Here is a 26638-nt window from a genome sequence, read left to right as displayed (position 1 = left end):
TCCCGCTATTGTGGGGAACTTTCCTGGCTTCTGCACTACTCTGGTGAAGTGGGCTAGAGGAAGGATCTGAGTCCTCGCTCCCACTTCCTTTCCCCAGAGGCCTCCCTGCCCTGGAGGACTCCCCTTCCACTCTCCTGTCTGGCAGAGTCCTCGTAACCCCAACAAGGCTGGGCCCAGGATTCCTGGGGGGCTCGACCCCCAACCTTGCTGTGGCCACCCAGGACATGGGCTAGGGTGTCCTGACTCCGGGGTGCTCTCTCTGCACTGGGTGCTTCCCTGACCCACTGATCATTACATATGATTTAAAGCAAATACAGTTTATTTAATCAGCAATTAATGTAAAAAAGAATAAGGAAAAATGGGAAAGATGAAAGGAAAACACATCACCCCGCTCTGCGGCAGGGAACGTCACAAACCATGTCTCTGGAACGTCAGGGCCGTTCACAGTTGGTTCCTCGTAGGTCCCAGGCCCCTTCTCCGGCCCTGGCTGTGCCGCAGGGATGCAGCGGGTCGGACACTTGCTCTGGTGGTGACCACACCCCTCCGGGCTTTGGGGAGTGGGTCCCTCCTTCCTGCCGGGTTCAGATCCCCCTCCCAGTCTGGCCTGCAAGGACCCTCGGCTGGGGGTGTCTCTCTGCGCTGGGCCCTTTGCCAGGGTCCCCCCTTGGCTGGCCCCCGTTGCTCTCCGCACCCAGCCCCAGACTGATCCAGCCCCAGCCCCACTGTTCGAGCTCCGGCTCCACCCTGCCTCAGCACGGATGCTGCTGCTCTGCCTCCAGCCCCCGGGGCTGCTTCTCCGGCCCCGCTGGCTCTGTGGCTGCAGCCCTGCTCCCAGCCCAGGGTCTGCTCTCCCTGGGCTGTCTCTCTGCCCCGCTGGCTGGCCCGCCTCTGCTCCCCAGCTCAGCTCGGGCCCCTGCTCTCTCCTTAGCTCGGCCCCACGCTGCCTGAGCCAGGCAATTCCAGCTCACGCGGAGGACGGGGACCTTTCTGACCCCCTGACTCCGTCATTAGCCTGCCCGCCCTGTCCATCAGGCTGACCTGGAGCGTTGGCCTCTCCCCATGGCCCCTGAGGACTGTCAGTATCAGAGTCCTGGTTTCCCATCCACCCTTCCCCTTCCTTTTGGGACTGGGACCTAGCCAACCAAAAACCCCACTGAGTTTGAGTAAGGGGCCAACAGTCCCCTTACACTTCCACATCAGGGCCGTCTCATGGGACAGTGATGGGTACCTCAGACTCTGGAATCCATTTAGTACCGGATCCTCTTGGAGAGGGTGGCAGAGGTCCATCGCTGAGGTGGGGAGAGCTGACAATGTCAGGTCACCCCCCTCTGCGGGTCTGGCCCTGTGGGGTGGGGAGTACTAACATTACTCCAGGCTGTAAGGGGAACAGAGAGCCTGGACGTTGTAGGAAATCATTTCTTTTCTCCTGGATCGGGTCCCTTTCACCAGGAAAATGCTCCTGAGGTCTCAGCAGGTCACAGCTGGGAACCGTACCAGAGCTGAGTCATTGCTTCTTGGGGGGTTAAATACAAAATGAGGCCTGTTGCCCGTCACTGACGGGAAAGGTGGGCAAGGGGAGAGGAAGAGTAGAAAAGAAAAGAAACTGGCCCCGAGGTAAGAGGAACCCTTGTGTGGTAAAAGCCCCCGGCTAAGAGTCAGGAGATCGGAGTTCTCTGCTCAGCTCTGCCAACAACCTTCAGTCTCAGCCGGGGCAATTCGCTTCAGGGCTCTGTGCCCAGCTTCCACCCTCTGGAAACCAGGGAGAAGACATGGAAAAGCAAAATGTTAAGAATGTTTCTTTCTGCTGCAGGGACGAAGAAGGAGCCGTCGGAGACGAAGGAGAAGTGGGAAAAAGGGAGCCCAGAAGAGCAGGAAGAAGAGCGCGCTCCCGTCTCCTCATTAACGAGCATCTCCCCTAGGACGATGGTAATGACGCTGTGTGGCTGTGCTCATGGAAAGCACCCCTTGCTGTGTGTGTTCATATCTCCCGGAGCTGGGATCTCTGACAGGAGAACGACCTGCCCCTTGCTCAGGGGGCTGAAAAGGAACACTCTTGAAGTGTGATCAACTCCAGCCAGTCTTTACGAGTTTCTCTGGGTTGTCGAAGGAGGCCCAGTTTGACAAGGGGGTTTAGGCACCTCAAGAAGTCCAGGGGTGCTTCGTGGGATTGGCAGACGTGCCTGGCTCAGGTGCCTGATTCTGAGGCACTTCCCATGGCCCACAGGCACGGCTGAAAGTCAGACCAGGCCCATCCCTGCCCTTGTCGGGGTGACCCGCATATCTCCTGGCTGTGGGGTTCTGGCCCATCTCGTGGCACCAGGACCACTTTGAGACAGAACCGATGAGTCTGCTCTCCAGCCTGAGCTAACAGCCACATGGGTTTTTAAGAAACGGGCTCAGCCGGAGTCTCCAGGCTCCCTCGGCGCTGGCAGCCTCCCCCAGGGACAGACTGTTCCAGGGCAGCTGCCCGAGGGAAAAACTTAGTCCCCACAGGCTTTGTCCCTGTTCATTGCAGACCCTTGGGGAGCACCCTTCCTCAGACCCGCTCCACGCCCTGCTGATGACAGCCGTGCAGGGTCTGACAACACCCACCCTGCAGAGATTTAGAGCCGCAGAGGAAGAGCTGAGGGCCATCGTATCTCTCCACGGAGACAAGATGGAGAGAGTAAGAGACGCCCACAGTGGGGCAGGGGGATGCTGGGCAGAGATGGGACGGGAGAATCGCCTCTCCTAGGAAACCGTTCCTGGGACACACTGGCATGGTGCTTTGAAGGTTGGCTCAGCCCCTTGCCATTCAGCGCTTGGCCGCGGGGATCCGCGGTGTCAGGTTTTGAAGTGTTCTCTGCCCGAAGGAGCTCTGACACTTCCCTGAGGACGCCCAGCCACACTGAAGGAGAGTGACAGCCCCAGCCCGGGCAAGGCAGCACTGACCTAGTCTGCTGACGAGCCTGCACATTAGGCTCCAGGAGCAGACATGGTTTCCTCAAACATGCTGCAGGGCCTTGTTTTCCAGCTGAAGTATCAGGAAGAATTTGGCTTTGCACGTCTCTCTCTGTCTCTCCCAAGCTCTGATCCTGTTTCCCACCCCGCTAGCAGAACAGGTCACCAGAATCCTCCACCCAGGGCTGTAACTCCTGCTCCTTGTTCGAGAGAGGCAAGAGCCATGACCAATTCCTCATGGAAGAGCCCTCGGGGGGGGGGCTTGTCCCTTTAGGGTCTGTCTAGCCTGTCCTGCAAACTCTGCAGCAGGAGCCTGAAAGCCTCCTGGCCCTATGGACTTGGGCTCCCAAGGCTGGCACTGTGGGGCCAAAACAGGAATGCAGACTCTTCTGGGCTTGGGCTAGACCTTGATCTCTGAAGCCCAGGGAGGAGGGGAGCTTCAGAGCCTGGGCTCCAGCCCAAGTCACCATGTCTACACTGCTGTTCTTGGTGCCAGAGCCTGAGCCCGAGGGTAGAGAGCCGGCTTTAAGATTTGTTACGGCAGGTTTTACAATCCCGCAGCACAAAGGGTCTCCTTAGGGCTGGGGCCTGGAGCTGGCTCGCCCCATCCAACTAGCCCGGCCTGCCATCTCTAGGATGGGCTCTGGGGTCTGGAGCAGTGGTTCTCAGCCTGCGGCCCAATCAGCACAGAGCTGCGCCCCATGGGACATCCTCAGGGCCAAACAGGTAGGATTGGATGTGGCCCACAATGGAAACTAGGTTGAGACCCCTGGTCTGGAGGAACTGATTGTGCTAGAAAGAGCAACAGGAAGCTGCAGAGACTGAGGAAAGGCTCCTGCAGGGAAGCCTTTGAGAGCAGGGCTGAGAGCAGTTTGCCATGGCAGGGAAGGCCCTGGGACATCAGGGGAGTTTCGGCTGTGCCCACTGTAAGGTTTTGGGGAAGGCTTTTGTGTGTTTTTCTGAGCTTTAAGGTGCTAAACCAGACCTGCGGAAGACTGGGGTTCCTGGACTTGTCAAAGCCTCTTTCTTCAGATTAGGGAGGAGCCAAGATGGGAAACTGAGGTCAGAGGCAGCTTGCAGGGCTGCCAGGAGGGCTTCCCTGGGAGGAGGCCACTCTTTGATTAATCCATCCCTCAACTTCCTGGCATTCTTCCAGGTTGGAGACGTCGTGGGAGGGATTTTAATCTGGCTCGACAACGTGTGTGATCCCAGAGCCAGAAAAGCAGAGCTGAGGGCCACGGCCTTGCTGGCTCGCTCCCACCCCCAGGACGTGGTTCTGACCTGTGTGGCTCACACGCTGTCATCGCACAGGTAGGAAGCTGCTCTGTTATCACCTCAGTCTGTTATTTCTCTTCCTGCTCCCACTGACAGGCCACAGGCCGGGAAGGGTCCGTGGGGCTCACACAGTTGGAGGGAGTTTCCTGCTGTGCGGAGAGCTGTCCATGCTTACAAAGAGGAGATGGCCAAACCCAGCCGCTGAGGAGCCAACCCCTCCTCCTGCACTCCCCGGGATGGAGACGTGCCAGTTTTCTGGAGAATTCCAGCATTGCCCTGATTTCTATGGGTCACCCACTTCCTCTCAGATCCAGTACAGGGCCAATAAATGACTTTGGGGCTCACTCAACATCCCTGGCTCATGAGGTCTGGCTGCTCCTTAGTGCATGAGAGAAGGCAGAGATGGCAAAGGCCCATGAGGCCCATCTGTCTATCCCCTGCAGACCAGGGCAGGATTGTTACCTGTCGTCAGATCCCTAGTTATTCCGTGGCTGAGGAATTGGTGAAAAAATACAGGTTTCAGAGTAACAACCGTGTTAGTCTGTATTCGCATCCGATGAAGTGAGCTGTAGCTCACGAAAGCTCATGCTCAAATAAATTGGTTAGTCTCTAAGGTGCCACAAGTACTCCTTTTCTTTTTGTGAAAAAATACACTCATTCTTCTGGAGCTGTGCAGCAGAGGTAAATCTCTGAAGACAGAAATTTCCAGCCCTTATTGTTGCAAAAAAGACAAAAAATCATCCACACATGACCAGAGCATAAATGCAGTGCATCCTGCCTGAGTCTGCAGACAGCCGGCAGTAATAGCTCTGAGAGGGGTGGGTGCCTCTTTTCATCTCAATATGGTGTAAACTCTGAGTCCTGCTGGTTATTGCTGGTCACTTTGCAGAGTCATCCATCTGAGGTGTTGAGAACACAATCCCCATGTCCCTAGGGGCCGTGAAACCGAACTTGGACCCTAGCCAGAGGTCACAACTCCGGCTTTCCTCGGCATCTTCTGCAATGCTGTTCTGCACTGCCCAGAGACAAATCTGTGTCACATGGGAGAGAAAATTGAAGAGCAGCATGAAAGAAATTGAATTTCTTGCCCAATTCAGTTACCAGAGGAATACAGTGTTGGTTTTCATATTTCTTTGAGTGTTTGATTTGTAAACCTTTCAGGTTTGAATTCCTTGGAACAGCCACAGTGCTTTCCAGGGGCTGTGCTCACAAGCTGTAGAAACTCGGCAGCCATGGCACAGAATTTCAGTCAAGCTTCCTGAAGACCTTGCTTCCAGGCCATTTGCTCTTGATTTGTCCAACCTAGCTCTCAGTGTCCCCAGGGCTTGACCACCATGTCCGACCTTCCTCACCAAACTTGGAAGTCAAATGACTGGAAGTCTTTTGGATCCGTCTGCAGTCTTCCTCTGCAGATGCCTGCGGGCACCAGCACGACTTAGATCAGCAAGAATGGAGAGAAGAGAGGAGAGGGATTTCAATACTAGTTTCCTTCCATCTCTGTCTACACTACGCAGTACAATCTCCCCTTCCAAGCTCCTGAATCCTCTCCTATCAGGGCATGTTCTCATTCAGTGTCTGACCCCATCCACCACACTGCAGTAGGATTGAGGTGCTTTGAGACACTTGGCCAAACGCTGGGTCTCAGTTACACCCCCAAATAGCCAGAGTAACTCCAATGAAGTCAGGCAAGTTCCTCCGCACTGACCCTAGCGGAAGAGAGCAGAATTTTGCAGTCTGCAGTGTGTTGGTCACTCTGTGGTCAGTTCATGGTCACTGTTTGGAAGCAGTGGTGCTGGCTTCAGGAACAATAACCCATTAGGGGAAAGGAATAAATACAACGTTCTCTGAAGGGACTTGCCCAGCCTCAGCCTCCCCACACCGATCGGTGTCTCCACTGAGAGACGCTTTTCCTGCCTACATTGCAAGCCTCTCCCTGGGGAGGGCGAGAGGTGGCCAGGCAGGGAAGGTCTGACTTCTGTTTCGGACTCTGCAGATGTGCCCTTGAGCTGTGGAAGGCCTTGGGTGAAGAACCCCAGCTCACCAGGGAGGTGCTGCGGCAGCTGCTGGACAAGCTCCAGCAGAGACGCCGGGAGGAGAAGAGCGGCTATGTGTCCCTGGCTGTAAGTGAGATTTGAGATGTCACTTTGCGAACGCACCACCGCAGGGAGGATGGTGCATCTTTGTGTGTGTGTGTGTCTGTGTGTGAGCTTCGCCCCTTCTGAGCTTCAGGCCACAGCTCCACTACACAGCTCAGCTGACCTAACCTCCCTCGGCTCACAGCCGCCACAGCAAGCCCATCCCTTGGGTGGGGCTGCACTTTGCTGCTTGTGTCAGCCAGGGCCGGCTCCGGGTCAATAGAAAGTTGGGGTGGCACGTCCAGGTCTTCGGCGGTAATTCGGCAGCAGGTCCTTCATTCCCTCTCTTCCTCTTCAGCGCCACTTCGGGGGCAGCTCAATCGGGTTTTTCTTTTTTTTCCCCTTCTCTGCTTGGGGCCGCCAAAAAGCTGGAGAGGAAAGGAGACGTAACAAAAGGACAGTCGAGAATGGCAATGGGGGCAGGGGACAGATTGGGATAGTTGAGTGAAATGCTTTCCCCCCTCCAGGCCATGAAGACCATTTACGAGGTCCTTTTCCTTTGGGGATACCGAGAAGCCATCCTGGAAATGTATCCCCAGCTGCTCATCCTCTGCATCAGGCAAGTGCAGTATGTGATGGATCTGCACTTGCCAGGGACCTACATGGCCAGCGAGACATCCAGCCCCGAGGAGGGATCCAGCTGCCTCAGCCCCCTAAGGTAATGACTGAAAGGAAAAGGAAGAACAGATTTGTTCTGCTAAACACCTGGGGTCCGTTCATGGCCATCGGTGGTTCGGGTGCTGTCGTTGGCCCAGGCTCAGTTGGGTGCAGGTCTCTCTTGAGGGAAAAGGGTTGAGAGCCGTGTGTTCTTGTGAGTCACAGTCACTCATCTGACGCCATCCACAGCCAGCTGCTTTCCCCACACACTCAGGCAGCAGCCATGTTTGTGCATCCATCCACCTGTGCCACCTGCCAAAGGGTCAGTGCTTTCATCAGTGTCTGCTGAGCAAATCTGGGGGCCTCCGTCCCCGAACGCAGACAGAGCCACACTGGGAGCACATGGGGCCAGGCCCTGCAGGATCTCAGTCTCACAGGCAGGCAGGAGGAAGAGGGACTCGTTCAACTGGCTCTGTGGGCACAGTGAGGGGCTTCCATCTACACGGGAAAACCAGAGCGCCGGAAGACACCTCAGGTGGTGTAAACTGACATCGCTTTGCTCGCTTACACCAACTAAGGACCCGACCCCACATACCCGCTTGAGTCCTGTTACCTGTCACAGTAAAGAATCAAGTATTTAGCCACAGGGAGTGATGACACCAATCATCTTAAGAAGCTACAGTGTCACTAATTGGTTAGAAACTCAATGAAACTGCAGTGTAGACAGGGCCCATTGGGCAGGGAAGCACCATGATATCACACTGGATCTATCCTCGGGGAGGCTAGCTACTGCTGACCATGCTGTGTTTCCCAGGGCTTGTGCAGATTTTCCATGCCTGGGGCTGATCTCGTTGCCTGACACTGGTATTTTTTTCTCTTTAGCACGTCAGTGGAGGCTGTGAAGACTCTTTTCTCCATGCCCGGCTACTGGAAGGAATTTGCCATCATCCAGTTTCAGCAGGGTTGGGACACGATAGCCTCCCGATATTACTATTCACAGGGTGTTGGCCTGATTGCAAGGTAGGAGCCCAAAGTTTCCTCCTCGCTGGGTCTCTCTTGGGAATGGGATTGCCGTGTGAAATATTCCTCTGTTCCAGGCTGCCAGCTCAGCCCAGAAACTAGAGAGGAACTCTCTCTCCCCCTTGAAAATCACAAGGGACTTTCTGTTCCATGTTCCAGAGCCATGATCGAGTGTGAGAACCCTCAGCTCCCTGCAGTTTTCAGAGAGGCAATCACCATCGTCCAGAGTGAGAGGGAGGAGGAGCAGAGAACGATCGCCATGGCTTTCTGTATTGAGGTGAGATACATTAGTTGACAGGCACAAGGGGGCTTTCTGGAGAGCAGCTCAGGCCAGTAAGCTCTGGGGCACATTGTCAGCAGCTCAGCAGCCTTACCGCCAGCTAGCTCCTCTCTACATGGATGGTTGTGGGGCATGGCAAAGAGAGGGAGGGAGAGACAGGGTGAGATTGCTCCTGGCTGGATGTGCCTCGATGGGATTATGGGACAAGAGGAGAGGTTTCTCCAGTGCCCCAAGACCATGCTTCTCTCCTCACCTTTTCCTGAGGTTCTGCTTTTCTTCTGTCCCAGGGGTCTCTACATGGCGCTCAATGAGGCCTGGAGACGCCCCTTTCCCTGGGGGTTGATTTGTGATTTGTGCATTAGTCCAATGTTTGGGAATGAACCTACTGAAACAGCAGCAACTGGCTCCCTACGCACCAGAGACTTTGGGTGGGAGTAAGTGGCTCTTTGGTAAAGACGACTGTCCAGGGAACAGACCCCCCAGGAAGACCTCTGCTCCTCAACCTGATGTTGATTTGGCTCTTTCCAGTTTCTCCAGAGTCCTTCCACTGAGACAGTGCTGACAAAATCAGAGCTCCGGGCGCAGCTCATGGAATGGACCAAAGACACAAATCCCGTCATACGTAAGCTCAGTCTGCGAGGCCTTGGCAGTATTGTGTTCCAGCCAGAAAAGGTAAGAACCGTGGATTGCCCAGGGGACCGAGGAAGCCGATGTCTCTCAAATAGCTCAGAAATGAGAGCCAGATCCCCACACAAGCCTTGTTGTTTAACACACAGCCCTCAAATGGTGGAGGTGCTTTCCTGAGCAAATCAAGGCATGACGTGCTCCCTGCTCCCATGAGCGGAGCCCTGATTGCAGATGGGATGCAATGGGGGAGGTGGGGTGAGCAACGACAAAGGTTACAGTGAGCAGCTGGCACAGAGTGACAGGAGAACGACTTTCTGCCCCGTTGGGGGGCTCTGCCATCCGTGGTTTCTCCTAGGCGGGAGTGGTCCAGCATGTGCTCCAGGCTGTCACCCCGGAAAGTAATGAGTTGCCTTCTTCATTCCTGCAGGTGAGATGGTTACAGGCCCAGCTGCCAGGAACCGTGGCCAGGTTTTGTGACCGGGATGGAGGGTGTGTCAAGGAGGCCATGCACAAAGCTGGAGACATCATCTACCTCCTCAAGAGGGAGGGGCTTGGCTCCATCTCCCAGGACATTGCTGTCAGCCTTCGCCCCTTCATTGATGACGTAAGGCTTGGAACCCCAGGAGAAGCCCATGCCCCCCCCTCCACCTGTCTCTGATGCCCTTGTCTCTCTCTCCCCATCTCCTTGGCTCCCGCCCCTCAGGCCTGCCATGGAGCCTCCAAGGAGCGCCCCCGCCATGGGTGGGGAATCTCCTGCTGAGCCACCTCCCTGTCAGAGCTCTTCTCGCCAAAGCTCAGTCTCAGCGCCATGCTCCCAGCCCCTGCTGCAGCCTGGCCTGGGGGAGAGGGGGCCTGGCCCTGGGCAGATGACCAGCTGTCTGGAGAACACAGGCCCCCAAAGAGGTGGAGATTCTCAGCAGGAAAGAGGTGGGTCGGGAATGCCCCGGCTCTCGGGGGCACCGAAGAGCAAAAGAAATGCTGTGTTTTGTAGCAGCGAATCCCTGCAAGGCTCCAGCAGCGGCTTCTCCCCTTCCCCAGACCAGTCTCCACCAGACTTCCCTCCCTCTCCCCAAATCTTATCGGGTTCTGGGATTCTGGGCTCTCCAGACAGAAACTGCCTCTGGGACACCCTGGGGCTGCGCTGTCCTGCCCAGGGTCTCAGGCCCTGCACAAGATGTCTATGGCGCTGGCCTGGTGTCCGCCCTGCTCCCCACACCCAAGTCAGTTCACACGGGGGAACCTGAGCAGCGGGCAGATTATGACTCTGTCGCGTTCTGCTCTGATACTGCCTGGCTTTAACCGGGCGTCCCCACCCCCTGTGTGTCATTGCCAGGAGAGGGGCAGTGTGCGCTCAGCTGCCATTTCACTGCTTGGCAACGTGGTGAGCATGGTGCAGGACACAGACAAATGCCTCGTACAGCAGGAAATCATCCACTGCTTGCTCCCGCTGCTGCTGCATCTTGCAGACCAGGAGGAGAGTGTGACACTGCTAAGTGCCACGGACATTATTTCCTTCAGAGCAAAGAGCCAGAATCCCCTGGGGCCCCCACTCCAGTCATCGCCAGAGCCCCTTGCCCAAGCAGAGTCTTCTCCTCCCGGCTTCACTCCATGCTGGAGCCTCATGCCTCATCCATCCTCACAGCACACAGCACAAGGGGTGGAGAAGGTCCAGTGTCCCCCACACTATCCCTCTCTCAGTGAGAACCCTCTTGGTCTCCCCTTCTCTTGCAGCGATGTAAACTGACGCTCTTCCGCTGCGCAGTGTTTCTCGGCTGGGCTCATTTGAAGAGGCTGTTCCGCAGCATGGCCTGGGATGGCTCCTCACAGCTCTTGAAGAGTGTCGGGAAGTGCCTGGTAGGTGAATTCCTTGTGCCTTGAGAGGGGTGAATGGGGACTTGAGGGAGACCTTTCTAACCCCACAGCCTGAGGACCCATCCGCTTCAGTCGGGTTGCAAGACTCTGTTCCAGGCTCTCTGCTGGTTCATTTCTGCAGGAGTTACAATCCGTTCACATTGTTGACATTTTTCTCCACAACTGTCAGACCTCCAAACTTTTGTCTTTTCAAATGAAAGTGGAGGTTCTGGAGAACACAACAGTGACTTCAGAGAGGTGCTGCTCTGGTGTATGGGTTCGTATTGGCGGTTGCCATGGCCTGGCTATATGCTTTGGCTTTCCTGGACTAATCGCTGTGGGGAGAATATGCCATTTGTATATTGTGCATTTCTTCCTTCTTTCTTCCTAGATGCAGAACAACAAGAGCCACATCCCCAAATTCCTGTTCCACGCCCTAGACTACCTGGAAAGCTCACAGACAACAATACGACACTCTGCAGCCTTGTTCATTGGTAAGCAGAGCAAATTCACTTCAGCTTTTTTAAATGTTTCCTTCAAAGCCCTATTCTAGACAGCTGCTCTGTTCCCTCCGACAGCACCAGAATCCTAAAACGGTGTGTGTGTGTGTGTGTGAGAGAGAGAGAGAGAGAGAGAGAGAGAATTAACATGTATTCCAAGATGAAGGGAGCAACTTAGCTGTATTGACTGCACCAACTTCCCCTGCCCACAACAGCTCTTTGGCTGCGCCTAGGGGAGATTGAATTCACATCATGCTGGTTTGATGTGAATTCAGTCTCCTTTAGAAATCAGCTTCTCAGTAGCTGCTGGGCATCTGATGCTTTATCTAATGTGCTTTGTGAACAGATGTAAGGAATGTATTTAATTTTCCGAAGGGCTGTCTTGGGGAAATGGCTGCATCTTCAGCAGTTTTCAGCGAAGGATTTGAAAAGTAATGAGATCCATTGTATTCATTGTATGTCTAGGAAATACTATCCACCATTACTGTGATTTGTTGTCTGAAACAGTGAATGAAGATGGCATCTTCCGCCTGTATGAAGGTAAGGAAATATCTCTGTGTGTTTGTGCCTCTGTGGGAAGTACAGGGGTGCAGCACAGGGCCCGAACACAGTTTTGAATGTGGACACAGGTCCCTCTCTGTCTAAGGACAGCGTTTAAGGAAGAAGGATGGTCATGCGAGCGTCATTGAGCTACCACAATATGTGTATGGGAGCAGGGGAATTCCATCTCTAGCTCCTAGTATAGACGTTGCCTTAAAGCTGTGTGGGGAAAGTGTCTTCATAAAGGTCTGAAAGTCTGTAATGGAAGGCCTGACAGTATGGAAAAGAGCCGTAGTTATTAAGGATGATGATGATGATGATGATGACAATTACCCTCATCACCTGCCCTCCCTGTAATGGAGTGATTGCAGGCCAGGGAGATTCCCTCCGAGATTGGTCATCAGCTCACAGGAAATCCCATGAGGGCACATGGGAAACACTTCTCCCTGTGACCTCTTGAGGAATGAAGGCACAGGGCCACAAAAGATTTCAGTAGACATTAGGAGCCTAAATCCCTTTGTGGATCTCGGCCTAAATGTTGGATGGTTTAATGTCGCTGCGGCTGTCACTTTCCTGTTCCATCGAAAGAACAAGTGCCCCCAACCATCTGTGTGTAGGGGTGTGTGTACGGGTGTAGGCCAGTGGAGGGGGAAGTGACAAGAACGGGGTCTCCTCTCTGTGCAGGGCTATTTTGGGAGGAGCGGAGTTGTTGTTCTTGTGCCCTTAGACTCTTGGGGACCTAATAGCAGGGGGCGATGGCCATCGGGAGTGGAGATTTCCTAGGCACCAGGCACATCAGCACCAGAGGCTTTTCAACCCGTTTCCTCTTGGTTTCAGCTTTTCAGGAAGTGCCTTTGAAATCTGACAGGACCACGTGGTACATCCTCAACAGACATTATAAATGGTTGCAGAAGCTTGTAAATCTCGTGTCGGGTTCTGCATTTGACTAGGGAACCGGGACCGACACAGAAGAGCTCTTTGTCCTGCTCTGGTACGTACACCAGGCGCTTATCAACTTTTTGGTGTCCCTAGCCTCTGTTTGCCAGCAGCTAGGAATGGGTGACAGGGCATAGAGCACTGGATGATTCCTGTCTGTTCACTCCCTCTGGGGCACCTGGCAGTGGCCACTGTCGGAAGACAGGATACTGGGCTAGATGGACCTTTGCTCTGACCCAGTCTGGCCTTTCTCATGTTCTTATGTTTGGAACTGGGGCTGAACAACGAGGTGGATATTGGCAGATGACACAAGATTATGCAGATTAATCAGCCTAGAGGAGACTTTGAAGAAGTTCAAAGGGATCTAATCAAGCCATGTGACTGGGCAGCACCATGGTGGATGAAAACCAGCGCTGATCAGGGCAGGGCCATACACATGGAAAGCAGTGCGGTGAACGACTCCTCCATGTCGCTGGGTTCAGAAGCCAAAGCACGGCTGGCTGGGCCCAGTGGTTGGAGCAGAGGCGCTGGGGCCGCGTGCTCAGAGTGGTGGAGGTCGAGCCGAGGGGAGCCAAGGGTTGGAGCTGGAGTCAGGAGTCAAGAGCAGGATTGGAACAGGCTGGGGAGTAGGGCCAGGGCCGGATTAACAATTCCCGGCCCATGGGAGCTGCGGGGGAACACGCGGAGGGAGGGCAGAGCCGACAGGCAAGAGCAGCCCCCGGGACAGAGGTTCCCGGTGCAGTGCTCATCGCGGCGACGTGGCTGTGGGGGGACAGGAAGAGCAGCGCGCGGAGCCGCCTCGCCCCCACCCCAGCCAGGCAGAGCCGGCCGGGCTGGAACGCAGCACACAGGGGCTTTAGGGGCTGCAGCTCGGGCCCCCCTTAGCCCTGCTCCTTTCCTGAGTGCACCATTGCCCCACTTCTGCCCCATTGCCACCCTCTGTTACAGGGCAGCACCCTGGAGCTGATCTCTGACATCTCTCTCCCTGGAATGAAGTCACTGCAGAGTCAGCACAACCCCACCTTTGGGCACCATGTAGAACATCTCACCCCACCGCACAGAGCCCGACATTCACACAGCTTCTCGCATGTGGTTCCCTCACTCATCAGTGCCAGGCGGACAGAGGAGAAATTCTCCCAGACTCCCTTTAACCATTGCCAGCCCCCAGGGTAGTAGCGGTTGCCGGGGGTTGGGTGCTCTCTTTAAGAAATGCCAGCTCTCTGGGAAGCTGCAAATGAACATTAGCAAAGTGGGGTGGTTTTGTGCTGTGGAAAACCACCGTGCTTGAAGGTTTTGTTTTTCTAATTTGTGCTCCTGCCCTTTCTCCCTCTTCCAGACATCTAGAGGCCAACAGGAGCCAACTGAGCCCACCACTGATCCCATCTCTTGTGAGATGGCAAAGCAGCTGTTGCACGGGAAGGAGGAGACAGAAGAGGCCGAGCAGCGTGTGCCGGGGTGTACCAGCCCCACGTAACCCCACAGTCTAGGCGGAGGAAGCCAAGCCCCTCCCCAGCCCTGCCGGACACGCTACAACTGGAGCACCAGTGTGAAAGGGAGCAGCTCAGCTCACGCTAGGCAGAGCACCGAAAATGGAGGATGCACCTTGGAGGTTCCAGTCCAGAAGCAGCTGAAGCCCCGAGGCGCCGAGACCCAGCCGCACCCCCGGGTGCCTGCAGACGTGCAAGGGAGATCGGAGTGTCTGGGAGTTTCCCACGCCGGGAGCCCAGAGACCCTCAGCCCGTGGCCGAGAGACTTCTCCTCTGAAGTAACCTGGGTGAACGAGCCATTGTCATGCTGAGTGACGTCAGCATGTTCTGGTTGGATCCCCACTGACTCAACGGCAAACACATTGGCCACGGACAAGGCCCTGGGCTAGGGCAAGGGGGAGTAAGGAGAGTCTGGGTCCCCCTGCCCTGGCTGCCATTCATCCTCGGGTGGCTGCCCACGTCCCCATTGCGCCACTAGACTGCACAGCCGTTGACTTTGGTCGTTGGGCCACACAGCCCCGACCGAGAGGACAGCCACACGGACTCTGGTCGTTGGGCCACACAGCCCCGACGGAGAGGGCGGCCGCACGAACTCTGGTCGTTGGGCCACACAGCCCCGACGGAGAGGGCGGCCGCACGGACTCTGGGCATTGGGCCACACAGCCCCGACGGAGAGGGCGGCCGCACGGACTCTGGCCGTTGGGCCACACAGCCCCGGTCGGAGAGGGCGGCCACACGGACTCTGGCCGTTGGGCCACACAGCCCTGGATGGAGAGGACAGCCGCACGGACTCTGGCCATTGGACCACACAGCCCCAGATGAGAGGGCGGCCGCACGGACTCTGGTCGTTGGGCCACACAGCCCCGACGGAGAGGGCGGCCGCACGGACTCTGGTCGTTGGGCCACACAGCCCCGACGGAGAGGGCGGCCGCACGGACTCTGGGCATTGGGCCACACAGCCCCGACGGAGAGGACGGCCGCACGGACTCTGGTCGTTGGGGCACACAGCCCCGACGGAGAGGGCAGCCACACGGACTCTGGTCGTTGGGCCACACAGCCCCGACGGAGAGGGCGGCCGCACGGACTCTGGTCGTTGGGCCACACAGCCCTGGATGGAGAGGACAGCCGCACGGACTCTGGCCATTGGACCACACAGCCCCAGATGAGAGGGTGGCCGCACGGACTCTGGTCGTTGGGCCACACAGCCCCGACGGAGAGGGCGGCCGCACGGACTCTGGTCGTTGGGCCACACAGGCCCGACGGAGCGGGCGGCCGCACGGACTCTGGTCGTTGGGCCACACAGCCCCGACGGAGCGGGCGGCCGCACGGACTCTGGGCGTTGGGCCACACAGCCCTGAGTGGGAGGGCAGCCATTTTGGCTCTGGCCATAAGGCCAAACCACCCTGAGGCTAAGGACAGTTATTTAGTTTCACCCATGGGACCTCGCCCCTTCACCCCTAAGGCATCGCCCATCTGTCACCATAAAACCTACACCATGATATAAGACTTTCGGGATCAGGATGCAAATATGAGTAGAAGCAAGGAGTAGCATGTGACCTCTCTAAGAGCTCCTGCCACTCCTCTTCCAATCTGGGGGTGTTTTATCTCCATCCATGTGCCTCAGGAATGGATTTGACCAATGGGGGAAAGTTCTGGGGCAGAGTGACCCATCCGGAAGTGGGTCACGTGACCCCTCCGAGAACTCCTCCCAGTTGGGGTGAGCCTCAGCCCCTTAGGACCAGCCAGAGAGGGGATTTCACCAAATCGGGTAAGTGCTGTGGTGGGGTGACCTGCCCACAAGAGGGGCCCATCACTGCTCCATGAAATCCCCCCACTGTCCTCTACTAATCGGTCAGGGTTTCACACACCCCATAGGCCATCCCAGAAGGGTAACATACCGATCAGAATAGGCAGTGCCCGAAGGTCTAGGCCAGAAGCCGCCGATCTCTGGAGCTCCATGTTTGCGTGGCTGGCAGCATCCTCCTGGAAGTCGCAACACAACACTGCGTGGAAGAGCCCGTCTCGTTCCAAGGATGTCTTTTGCAGAAATCGTGGCCTAGGCCTTCGGGCTAAACCTGTTCTGGATTGGTACACGTTTACCTTCTGAGATGGCCTAAGGTGGGAGAGAAACCCTCGCCAATTGGTAAAGGGCGGTGTGAGGACTTTTTAGGGACCACAGGATCCTGTTGCGGGCAGCTCACTCCACTATGGCACTTCCCCTATTTGGTCAAATCCCCTCTCGGGGTGGTCCTACAGAGCTGACGTCCACTTCAGTTGTAGAGGACAGAGGGAGGAGTTCTCAGAGGGGAGATACAACCCCCTTCTGGATGGGTCACCCTGCCCCGCAACGTCCCCTGATTGGTCAAATGCATTCTCTGGGTGTGTAAAATGGTGTTTGCCCCTGCCAAATTTTCGTAAAAGAAGGGAAGAAAGGCATGTACGTTTTCTGTTATCTATAAGGTGGCCATCTTGGACTTGGCAAAAGAATCTGGTGACCTTTTGCCATTGGCTATATTCATTTGGGTTGGGAAGCACACTCCCACGCACGGATTGAATCCGCGTAGATAGGGTCTAACTTCCAGGCAGAGACGACGCAAAGAGGGATAGGGAGGGTTTTTAGTTAGGTCTACTCACCCGGTCCTGTGTCCATCATCGAAGTCTGTCCCTGACGTCCAATGTCAAGAGAGCAGAAGCTGTCCATCGCTCTCCCTGCAAGAGAAGGTAGAAAGCACATCAACATTTCCTCCTGGGTGTAATTGTTTGTGAGAGTGGAGTATTTCCAGAGTTAAAGTTTTGTTACTCCACCCCTTCTCTAGCCTATCCTAGTCCTTTCCCCCATCGTAAATAAAGTCTTGTTTGTGTGGTTACCACTCTGTGGCCTTATTTTCGTGTGCTAAGGCAAGCTCTGACAGATGGGATTACAGAGGGGACTATGTGGGAAGACTTTACTGTAAGATTCCCCGCATCTTCTGAATGGGGTTTGGGTTCCGCCCTCTTTAAAGGAAGGAAAAATCCTGACAGGTGATCCTAGGGGGCTGAAACCCACCGTGATGAGTTAGTAATCTGTCCTATTCACCACTCTAGGATGGAGTCTGGGATGCAGGCTCTGGGATGGAGTTTGGGTGCTGGGTGCAGGCTCCGGGCTGGGGCACAGGGTGGGGGTGCAGGATGGGTGGAGGGGTGCAGGCTCTGGAAGGGAGTTTGGGGATGGGAGGGGCTGCAGAGGGAGGGGCTGCAGGCTGTGGAAGGGAGTTTGGTTGTAGGCTCTGGGCTGGGGGAAGGGGTGGGGGTGTAGGAGGGAGTTTGGGTGCAGGAGGGGGGTGTGGGAAGAGGGTGGGGGTGCAGGCTCTGGGCTGGGGCAGGGAGAACCGCAATTAACTCATGCAATTAACTCAAAAAAATTAATCGCAATTAAAAAAATTAAAACTGCAATTAATCATGATTAATTTTTTTATTGTGATTTTTTTAGGTATGATTGATCACCCTGTTAAACATTGAATACCAACTGAAATGTATTAAAGATTTTGGGGTGTTTTTCTCCTTTTTTCAAATATACTGATGTCCATGACAACACAGAATACAGGGCTCACGTTCTAGGATGATGCTTTACAAATATTTACACTGTCAAAGTAATAAAAGAAAGAGCATTTTTCAGTTCCCCTCATAAAAGTGCAGCAGTGCAAGCTCTTGGCCGTGAAAGTGCAACTTACAAATGTAGATTTTTTGTTTTGTTCCAGAACTGCACCCAAAAGGAAAACAGTGTCAACGTTTCGCGCCTACAAGGCCACCGGACGTTGAGAAGAGGCGTTCGCATGGCACTTTTGCAGCCAGCATTGCATGGTAGTTATGTGCCAGGCATGCTAAACATTCGTATGCCCCTGCATGCTTTTGCCACCAGTCCAGAGGACATGCTTCCATGCTGATGATACTCGTTAAAAAAAAGTAATGTGTGAATTAAATCGGTGACTCAGCTCCTTGGGGGAGAATTGTCTTCTCCTGCTCTCTTTTACCTGCACTCTGCCACAGATTTCATCTCCTAGCCATCTCGGAGGATGACCCAACACGTGGTGTTCGTTTTAAGAACACTTTCACTGCAGATCTGACAAAAGGCGAAGAAGGACCAATGTGAGATTTCTAAAGACAGCCACAGGACTTGACCCAAGTGTTAACAGCCTGAAATTGGACTCCAAAATTTGAGCGGGATGAGGTGTGGCGCGTGCTTTCTGAAGTCTGAAAAGAGCAACACGCCAATGTGGAAACGACAAGATCCCAACCATCGAACAAGGAAATGAACCTTCCGCTGGTGACATCTCAATCTGTCCTCAACATGGACGCATGACCTCTGGAACGGTGCCTGAAACGCGAAGGGACGTATGATTCTTCAGCACATCTGGGCTCTCAATATCCTGCGATGCCAGCTACAACAGTGCCCTGTGAATGCCTGGTCTCCCTTTTAGGTGACCCTGTCAATGAGAAGTGGGCAACATTAGCTCCTGCAAATGTCAACAAACCCCTGTTTGTCTGAGCGATTGGCTGAACAAGCAGTAGGACTGAGAGGGCTTGTGGCCTTTCAAGTTTTCCATCGTTTTATTTTTGAATGCAGTTATTCTACTTCTGTTACATGTGAAAAATGCAGATTTTTCTTCCCCATAATTACAGCACTTACTCCTAGACGACATTTGCTGACTGGCTTTAGCAAGAATCATGAAAAATGGGTCTTCACACATTTAGCACTGACTGTCAGCCCCTGCCATGTCGTGATGCCGTTCAAAGCACAAGACACTGTTTTGATGAAAGTATTTTAGCGCTTGTAGGCCCGGAATGCATTCAGCTGATTTTTAGAGCCCGTTAGACTTTTGGTACGTTTTTCAAAAGCATCTGTTTAAAATAATGTAGGTCTGGGATCGGGCACCTGACCACACAGATGGGGGCCTAGGGGGCTGTTCCAAACAGGTTAAGCACCAGGGGCTAGCTCCACAAAAATACTGAGCTGGGCTTGGCTGCTACTTTCACTTTAGCTCCCTAAATCTGACACTGAGATGCCGCCAATCCTCAACCCCCCCCCCAGCTACAGCCTAAATGTAAGGGGACTGTTGCCCCCTTACTAACAGTCAGTGGGGGTGTTTTGGTTGGCTCGCTCCCAGTACTAAAAGGGGAAGGGTCGATGGGAAACCAGGACCCTGAGACTGATAGTCCCCAGGAACAATGGGGAGAGGCCAACGCTCCAGGTCAGCCTGAATGACAGGGCGAGAAGGCTAATGAGGGAGTCAGGAGGCCAGGGGGGTCCCGTCCTCTGTGAGAGCTGGATTTGCCTGGGTCAGACAGACAGAGTGGGGCCGAGCTAAGGAGAAAGCAGGGGCCCGAGCTGAGCTGGGGAGCGGAGCTGTGCCGATCCAGAGGGACCAGTAAAGCAGCCCAGAGAGAGCAGACCTGTCGTGGGAGCAACCAGAGCCAGAGGGGCCAGAGAAGCAGCCCAGGGAGCGGGGGCAGAGCAGCAGCCGTGCAGAGACCGAGTGGTGGGGCTGGAGCAGTCCGGAGCTGGGTGCGGTGAGCAGCTGGGGAGAGCGAGGGGGACCCTGGGCAGCGGGCCCCGCACAGGGAGACGCCTCAGCCAAGGGGCTCTGCAGGCCAGGCTTGGATCGTAACCCCGACAGGGCGGGGGCCACACTGGGAAGAAGGGTCCTGCCACTTCGAGCCTGAGAGCGTGTGGCCACCACCAGAGCGAGTGTCCGACCAGCAGCATCCCCGCAGCACGGCCAGGGCCGGAGAAGGGGCCTGGGACTCACAAGGAGCAGACTGTGAACTGCCCTGATGTTCCAGAGATGCTGTTTGTGATGTTCCCTGCCACAGAGCGGGGTGATGTGTTTCCTTTCACCTTTCCCATTTTCCCTTATTCTTTTTTAAATTAATTGTTGATTAAATAACTTGCATTTGCTTTAAATTATATGTAATGATTAGTGGGTCAGAGAAGTGCCCAGTACAGAGAGTACCCCGGAGTAGGGACACCCGAGCCCCTGTCCTAGGTGACCACCGCAGGGTTGGGGGTCGAGCCCCCCAGGAATCCTGGGTCCAGCCTTGTCGGGGTTATGAGGACTCTGCCAGACAGGAGAGTGGAAGGGGAGTCCTCCAGGGTAGGGAGACCTCTGGGGAAAGGGAGTGGGAGCGAGGACTCAGATCCTTTCGCTAGCCCACTTCACCGGGGTCGTGCAGAAGCCAGGACAGTTCCCCACAAGAGCGGGACTATTCCCCCGCTTACAGGAAGAAGGAAGTGCCTGAAAGTAGGACCCACAAAACCCAGCGTGCGAGGCATCTCCACACCGACGCTAACCAACGGGAAAGGCCGATGGGAGGGGTGTGTCCTGAGCCCCCCTGCCTCTCTGGATCTCAGGTTACGAGGTCTGGCTTGGAGAGAGGTACCTCCCCCGGCTCCCGCCCGCCCAGCTTTCCCCCACCCCCTGCCCTGCCCTGCCCTGCCCTGGCCGTACCTGGTTCCAGCCCGGCCCTGCCGCGGGGTGGGACCAATACTGCTGCCAAGGCCGTCCCGAGGGGGGTGCGGGCTCGGGGCAACCCCCACTCCTCCCCAGACCCCGCCCCGCTCCACCCCTTCCCCCAAGACCCTGCCTCCTTCCGCCCCTGAAGCAGCAAGATTAATCCCATACATTGCATTGATTGTGACTTATTTGCCTGATTTGAAACGAGACCAAAAGGACCTGAGTCTCCTCGCTGACGATAGCCCCCTGCTCGGCCAACCAGCCCTGAGACTCTGAGGGGCGGGCGGCTGAGAGGTCTCACCAGAGGTCCCACAGGACGGCCAGGTCACCATCAGAGCGGATCGCTCTCAGATCCAGACCCACCTCTTTGTGAGCACCTCCCGCGATGAGAGCAACCCCCACTTGCCCACCCTCCACGGACACCCCTCCTTGGGAGAGAGAGGGAAACAGGGGAAAAAGAAGCAAGAGAAGAGGAGAAAGGAGGGAGGAAAGAGGAAAAGGGAAACCCAAAAGGATAAACCCCAAGGTCCCCAGTGACTCCAAGCGTCAAAGCGCTCGGTAGGAAATCACATTCTGCCCCCTTAAGCCAGTGTTTTCTGTGCCGAGAATCCTGCCTGCAGCAGGTGCATCAGACCCAACAGGTTCCAAACCTCTCGCAGCCTCCGACCTTGTCCAAGGGACGTTCGTTTTCTGGCACAACCAGGGGTAGGAAAGGAGAAAACTCCACAGAGGCTCCTCCTCATGCTACGACGTGAATCCTAATTCTCTCCCCATCGTCGAGGGGAGACCGGGAGAAGGAGACGTGCGGCAGCAAAGCCGGGAGGGTCTCAGCCACTGCCCTGGCCCTGCACCTCGGCCCTGCCCCGCTGATGTCGGGGTCTCTCTGTGAGGTCACCCCCTCCCCACCACCTTTGCCCAATGGGCGGAGGTCCTGCAAAAGGCCTTTGTGATGTCACTGCCCCCCCACCCCTCCCCTCCCAGCTGATGTCCTGCCCCTGCCCAGCCTCTTGGAGCTTGGAGTTGTTGCCCCCGGATCTCCGCACTCAATGACGGGTGAGTCGGGGGATGGAGCCGGCTATACAATAAACCACCAGTTTTTCATAAATTAGTCGACTTAAGGCCAGAAGGGACCATTGGAGCATCTAATATGACGCCCTGCATCTCCCAGCCCTCCCGTGTGTCACAAGAGCTGCTTTTGCACTAAAGCACCTTCCCGAAGGGCATCTAGTCTTCACTGGAAGACATCAAGAGATGGAGAATCCATCACTTCTCTTGCCAGTTTGTTCCAGTGATGAGTCGCCCTCCCTCTTACAAATCTCTGCCTTGTTCTCAGGAGAATTTTTCTGATTTCTGCTTCCAGCCATTGGTTCTTGTTCTGCCTTTCTTTGCAAGACTAAAGAGCCCTTTAAATACTTGGTGTTTTCTCTCAGCGAAGGCACTTGCAGGCTGCCATCAGCTCACCTCTCCATCTTTTTAAAAACTAAACAGACTGAGTTTTTCAATCCCTCCTTATAAGTCTTCTCCATCCCTCAAATATGGCTCTTTTCTGCACCCTCTCCAGTTTTTTTAACGTTATTTTTGAAATGTGGACACCAGAACGGGATGCAGTATTCCAGTGTCAGTCTCCCCGCTGCTGAATCACCTCCCTTTCCATCCTCTCTTTATCTATCCATGGATGGCGTCATGGACTCACAGGACTTGTGCTCTCTCTCAGCCTCGTACAGTCCTTGGGAGGAACCTCCTTCAGTGTGACAGCCCTTCTCAGAGATCCACTCTCTCGAGGGTTAAGCCGTAGGCCCTTCCGCCTCCTGGAACCCCTCTTCTCTGAGCCTTGAGCATGCCTGTCTGCCGTGGGCCCCCTCAGGGAGTCCCCTCACTCTGGACCCCTGGGGCCTCTACTCCCAGAGGAGTCACTGCCGTGACTCTCAGCCAGCGTAAAAGAGAGGGGTTTATTGAGCGTCTGAACACAGCACAGGAATCTCTCAGGGCCTCAGGCCTAATCTCCCTCTGCACAGTCCATCTAGGTCTCTCCGGCACCCGTGTGGGCTCTGGCTGTTTTCTCTCCCCAGTCCAGAAGCCCCCTCCTTCCAGCTAAGCGTCCGATATCACCTTCCCACAAGCCTGTGTCCTTTGTCTTCTGTCCCAGGTGAACAGGCTGCCTGGGTCTCCTCTATCTCAGCCTCTCCTCTCCTCCCTCTTTTCTTTCCCCCTGGCTGGAAGCAGTCACCGGGTCTTCTCTCCTCAGCCCATTGTCCTACTACTGGCCCGACCTGGCTGTGACTTCCAAGCTGGGCCTCCCGCTCACCAGTCGCTGGGGTATCCGTTCTCCAGGCCTTTGCCTGAGGGCCCAACTGACAGGAGAGATCACCGCTGGTCCTCTGTAACAACAAACTACCTCTCCCACCTCGTTAAACAAACAGCACCCATGGAAACTGAGGCATGCAAACCATTGAAAAACCAAGAAAATCCCCCCGTCATCACCGATGGCTTTGGCCCTGTTCCCCACAGCATCGTACCAGGAGCGGATGTTGAGTGGCTTGCCCGGTATGACACCTAAATCCTTGACAGAGTCACGGCTTCCCGGAGTACAGTTCCCCCTCGGAGGCCTGCCTGCTCTGTCCTGCTGCCCCCTCCCACTGCGCCAAGAGGGGACCTGGTGACTGGAGCTGCTGTGGTTGTGTGAGAGCGCCGGGCTGAGAGACCAAAGGGCACCTCCGTTCTGGAACAGAGGGGTCTGGCCGGTAGGCGCAGTCGCCCCCGGTTTGGGGCACAGAAGGGGCTGTGGCTGGCAACAGCTTGAAGCCCGTCCCCCAGCTGCGCTAGGCACTGTTTGAATGAGTGCAACGTCCGTGTTATATACGGGCTCCTGGGGCTCGGTCGGAAGCACTGAACTGCCTCAGAGTTCTCTGTTTGCAAGGTCGGTCCCAGGAGATTAGAGAGACAAGGCAGGGAGGGGATCTTTTTCATTCTCCAACTTCTGCTGGGGAGAGACAAGCCTTCGAGCTCCGCAGATCTCGTCCTCAGACCCTGGTCTCTCTCTGTTAGCCGACGGCCAAGGATGTTTGGTGAGGTGCCAGCTATGCCCGTTTATACCATCCGTGACTTTAACCGCTAGGACGCACTGTCCCTTCGCGGCGGGCAGCCCGGGCTAGGCTGACGGATGCCCCAAGGTCCTAACCACCCGTGACTTTAACTGCTAGAGCTCAGAGCTCCTTCGCAGCGAGCAGTCAATAACTGACTGACAGGTGCCCCAATGGCAGCACTAAGAGCCTCTCCACACCCGTGACTTTAACTGCTAGAGCTCAGAGCTCCTTCGCAGCGGGCAGCCAGGATTGACTGACAGGTGCCCCAAGAGTTTGCCCCGTGGAGGCGGCACAACTCAACGCTAGGCTCTTAGTACTCTCACCTAATGGCCAGGCTTTAGAGCCAAAACAGCTGAGGTTCTTTAATTGTGTTGGCTGCTTTACAGTAAACCAGAGAAAACAAGTCAGGCTTATGCATAAATGGTTACCAAAATTTATTAAGCTACATTCTAATCATGTGGTTACAAAATTGCTAGTGCCTACTTATTTAAATGTAGAGATGTTACACACACAAACAAGTTACAAAACTGAAGCCACAATCCCAAAGAAAGAAAACAAAGTATAGAGCTCTATTTCAAAATATGTGTACACTAAAGATAGGAGATCAGGTGTGGGTGCTTCTTACCCTCCTTGCATCTCTCGATTCCAGCGGTGCCAAGCCAGGATCGGTCACTCAATTCCGCGGAAAGACGAATAAGGGACAAGGCGTAGGGATCCTCTTAGCTGCAGAAGCCTTGGGAGGCTGTCACTTATCTGACCAGCAGATAGATAGTGAAAAGCACTCAAAAATCATGGTGCTGTAGGTCCCCTACTTATACCTCTGTACTCCTTTATTCTCTTTCTCCTTTCTTATGCCAAATTGAGGCTGGTCTGTCGGGGTGACGCCAGCTTTCGCAAGAGTAGTTTACACTTGCAAGGGAGAGAAACAATAAGTGTCGACTACTGGACATTTCTTTTATCAGGGTAAATATTTTCCCACCTAGGATGTTGGTGTGAGTGCATCACTCTATTTAGTAGGGGCGAAGAGCCATGTCTGTCACAGGGCCTCTGCCTGCAGTGAGCTTAATCCTTGTATCTGTTCCCAGAGGCACATTGTAGCAGCACACCTGTGCTTTCACAGCTTCAAAGGCTGTGCTGGAATATATGTTAAGTGCCCTGTTCCGGCTTCCTCCTGTGTTTCCAGCAATGCTGGTCTGAGCGGGGGGGGCTGGCTGTCTGGCTACACTCTCCCCAACAGAACCGGGTCCAATAAACCATATGACCTCCCCGGCCTGGTCTCTCGGTGTTTTCTGCTCCCACGGGCGTGGCTGGGAAGGGCCACAGGGCTCAGCAGGCTCAGGGAGAAACCTCAGCCCCACTGGAGACAGGAGGGGAGCAAACCTCACAATCCGTGTGGTCACTGCAGGTCTGTGCAACTGCCCCCCACTCACTCAGTGGCAGTCTGTGGGGGAGGTCTAGGGTGGCCAGGTGTCCCGATTTTAGAGGGACAGTCCCGATTTTTGGGTCTTTTTCTTATATAGGCTCCGATTACCTCCCACCCCCGTCCCGATTTTTCACACTTGCTGTCTGGTCACCTGAGGGAGGTCTGGCAGCCCCCTCCCCAGCCACAGTCCATGCGTGCCCAGCAGTCCCTGTGAAAGCTCACCTTTTCCGGGTGTCTGTTTCACACCCTCTGCCAGAGACGTTCCCCATTCTTTCTCCAGTTCAGCTGGCAGCAGGTCTCGTGCGAGGGGTGGGGGAGAGCTGAGATTTCAGGCTGCTGTCTTATGGCGGGATTGCTGCGATTAACTGGCTGAACGTGCTAATTCTGAGGACGAAACGGGGAAAGGGGCAGAGATCGAGAGTCAGGGAGTGAAATGGAGAAAATACAGGAAGCATTTCGAGCAAGGGCGAAGTGCAATGACCTGAATCCAGAATATTCTCTGCACCCCTTGTCTAACTCTGGGCCTGATTCTCTTCCGCATTGACGGCCCTTTCCCTGTCTCTGGCTGTGTCTGGAGGGCTTTATGCCCCTGTGCAGCCCCTTCACACTGCCAGGAAGGGAGAGCTGTTATGGAATCTTAGCCCAAAGAGGAACCAGGCCCTGTGTCACCTTCATCCTGGGTTTCAGATGACCCCGAGAAGTTGGGGGGCCACCGGGGCCTAGAGCATGGCCCTGCCACAGAGGCCCCGCCCCCGGTCATCCTCTTCCCCCGAGGCCCCGCGCACCCACTGTTCACTCCTCTGGCCCCCGAGGTCCCCCTACCTGCCCCTCGCTCCTCTCCGCCTTTTCCCCCAGGACTCCACTCACCCCCTGCTTGCTCCTCTCTGCCCCTTTCCCCGAAGGGGGGCTACCGGGGGGCCATGGGGCCAAGCACCCGTCCCTTTTCTCTCTCTTCGGTGAGCGGGGGGCAGGGGTGTCCTTGGGGAAGGAGGTGGAGCAGGACAGGAAGAGGCACGAGAAGACGGGGCCGCGGGGGAAAAGGCCGAGGGGGGTTGGGGTGCAGGTTTTGGGGGAGGAGGCGGAGGGGGGACGGGAAGAGGCAGAGCAAGAGCAGGGCATCGGGCTAAGAGGCAGAGGGGAGCGGGGTGCAGGCGGGGCCCCCACTTCTCTGGAGCTTCGCTTCCAGCACTCGAAAGATGACCATGGGCCCACGGGCCTCCGGATGGGAGACCCGCCCCACATCCCCAGCATTTCCCCCCCGCATGAACGGCCTTTTGGGGGAGGCTCAGGCTCCTGTGGCCTCTTCTACAGGCTGCCCGTGCTCAGTTCCTTCCACGCTCTGGAGAGGAGCAGCACCCAGGGGTGGGGCTGAGCCGGGGGGCGCTGGGTGAGGGGCAGAGGCCTGAGACCGCAGGGACACAGCGTGAGGCACCATCCCAGGCATCCCCATGAA

At 55.5% G+C, this 26638-nt stretch overlaps 1 protein-coding gene and 1 long non-coding RNA gene across 2 annotated transcripts in view; both read right to left on the bottom strand.

The window, feature by feature from the left end:
- Positions 1-26638, bottom strand: part of LOC311528578 (E3 ubiquitin-protein ligase TRIM39-like) — a gene marked incomplete at both ends in the record, with an annotated part of 424825 nt that overhangs the window by 382048 nt on the left and 16139 nt on the right. The gene's annotated exons all lie outside the window — the stretch shown is intronic.
- Positions 16610-25599, bottom strand: LOC311528168. The gene is made up of 3 exons (XR_014713533.1): positions 25408-25599; positions 24388-24671; positions 16610-16897 (listed from the first exon to the last, which is right to left on the bottom strand). It is a non-coding gene; the product is annotated as an uncharacterized lncRNA (long non-coding RNA).

This window comes from Lepidochelys olivacea (assembly GCF_965140295.1).
Source record: "Lepidochelys olivacea isolate rLepOli2 genome assembly, chromosome: 11".
NCBI classification, from domain to species: domain Eukaryota; kingdom Metazoa; phylum Chordata; order Testudines; family Cheloniidae; genus Lepidochelys; species Lepidochelys olivacea.
Note: the sequence above shows the minus strand (reverse complement) of the source record. Positions and strands in the feature narration are given on the sequence as shown.